The 1,835-nt window shown below is 47.1% G+C and overlaps 1 long non-coding RNA gene across 1 annotated transcript in view; it reads right to left on the bottom strand.

The window, feature by feature from the left end:
- Positions 1-728, bottom strand: part of LOC131910349 (uncharacterized) — a 5,443-nt gene extending 4,715 nt beyond the window's left edge. Inside the window, exon 1 of the long non-coding RNA XR_009379111.1 lies at positions 168-728. This is a non-coding gene — a long non-coding RNA (uncharacterized LOC131910349). The remainder of the gene's footprint in view (positions 1-167) is intronic.
- Between the last annotated feature and the right edge of the window lie 1,107 nt (positions 729-1,835).

Genomic DNA, 1,835 nt, shown 5'->3' with positions numbered 1-1,835 from the left:
CCTGTACGTGGTTTTGAAACTGTGATTTGTCAATTTTGCTCTTGACACAGGACAGTTGCAGGGTTTGAAGTGGACTTGTCTAAGAAAAAGGAAAAAAAAAAATCTTACAGGGCATGCCTTTATCAGAAGTCACCCCTGGGCTATTTACAGGTGCCATGGTTACAGACCTGCTAGACTGATGGTATTCACATGCAGGAAACAATGCAAGGAAAACAGGATTTGCTCGGCTCCGACTTCGCTGGCCCAAGAATTCCAGGAAGTGATTGTACTCCACGAAACCGTCTGTGCTGGGCTAGATTGTCGATAGCTTTTAAGGTCAAGTCCTATCACACTGCGTTTGCAGTGGCCTTTGTAACAAGGCAGCGTGTTTATGAAGTCGAGTACACGCTGTGTTGTTTACCAGCCCATGCGGCGTAAATGTGTGCTATATTCTAATCCATGGCTCACGTTGATGGCACGGGGAATCCATCACCCGCACTTCTGACACAAGCTTGGGATGGGTTCAAAAAGCAACTGGAAGGGTGACCACGCAGCCCTCCGGAGCATGAGGACAGTCACGAAGCACTGGAGTCCTGACAGGACAGGCGGGTCTGTGTAGAAGATGAATGTGGGGAGCACTCTGAGTTTATGTTATTAGATGTCGTGCTTCCTGGAGTGGCTGAGCTGCGTCCTCGGAGGGAGAGAGGTACTGGTACAGTAAGCGACTCCGCGCCGCCGACTCCGACCCAGTGCACGGAAAGGGGGGGGTTGGGGGTGGAGGCAACAATGGGATTTATTTCTTCATAAGAGACCTGGGAGGCAGCCAGGCATTCCAGGGCCTTGCTCTGGAATTCTTTGATTTCTCTACAGTGCACAATGACTAGACTCGTGGTGCCCCCGAGCTCAAGGATGCTGGAGTCCCACAGGGGACACCCGGACTGCTCACATGCACAGGCAGTGGCCCACCCTGCTCTAAAAGAGACCAAGTCATCTTCTAGGCTAACCTAACTGACCAGACCCTGTGTGTACCCTCTCCTTGAATGAAGTTGGTCCCTAGAACATGCAACAGCTCATAGAGGATGCTGCAATGATAAGGATACTAAAACATCTTGGAGTGCATTCTTTCAGCCAAAAACATCTGCTGCTACCCAGGCAAACAAAAACCATCTTTCTGGATATATTTAGGTGATGTCCACCAAGGTCCCATATCTTAAGGGGCAAATACGAAAGCAGATGTGACTTTAAGTGCAATGGACCAAATGAAACTCAGTGGGTGACTCTGGCTGGCAACCCACCAATATCAATTTAACGAAGTCTGTTAGATTGTCTTTATGTGACTTTTTACTCCGGGCTGTTTTCCCCAGGGGGATGGAGTAGATGACAATCGGGCGAGATTTCCTCCCCAGTTCTCACATGATATATCTAAGATGTGCTGTTGAAGATCTGGATTCCATTGTAGGACTATATTTTAATGACTCGTGTTTATTGTGTTTCTAGATCCATAGGTTGGTGCCTTGAGGTTCACAATTTCATTCACAGGGATGCTGTGGACCAAAGCTATCCTTAAACCCCACAAGAAGGCTCTCTTTGTAGTAGGCTTGTAGTGGAACACTGGTGGGTGTAGACCTCCTAAAGTGGTTGTACATAACTAGCAAATGCCTCGAGAACTCAGTAAAAAAATAAAATGGATGCATCATGGAGCAAGAATTGCAGAGATCATCAGAACAAGTGTCTTGAGACCTCTACCTCTGGTCTTTCCCTTGGTCTATCTACTCCACCATTTACATTTGTAGACCTTTATATGGCCTTTCTCTGGATTTTCTTTTAACGGAACTCATTTATTTTAGCTCACTAGC

This window comes from Peromyscus eremicus, chromosome 5 (assembly GCF_949786415.1).
Source record: "Peromyscus eremicus chromosome 5, PerEre_H2_v1, whole genome shotgun sequence".
Taxonomy (NCBI): domain Eukaryota; kingdom Metazoa; phylum Chordata; class Mammalia; order Rodentia; family Cricetidae; genus Peromyscus; species Peromyscus eremicus.
This window is presented reverse-complemented; position numbering and strand designations above follow the sequence as displayed.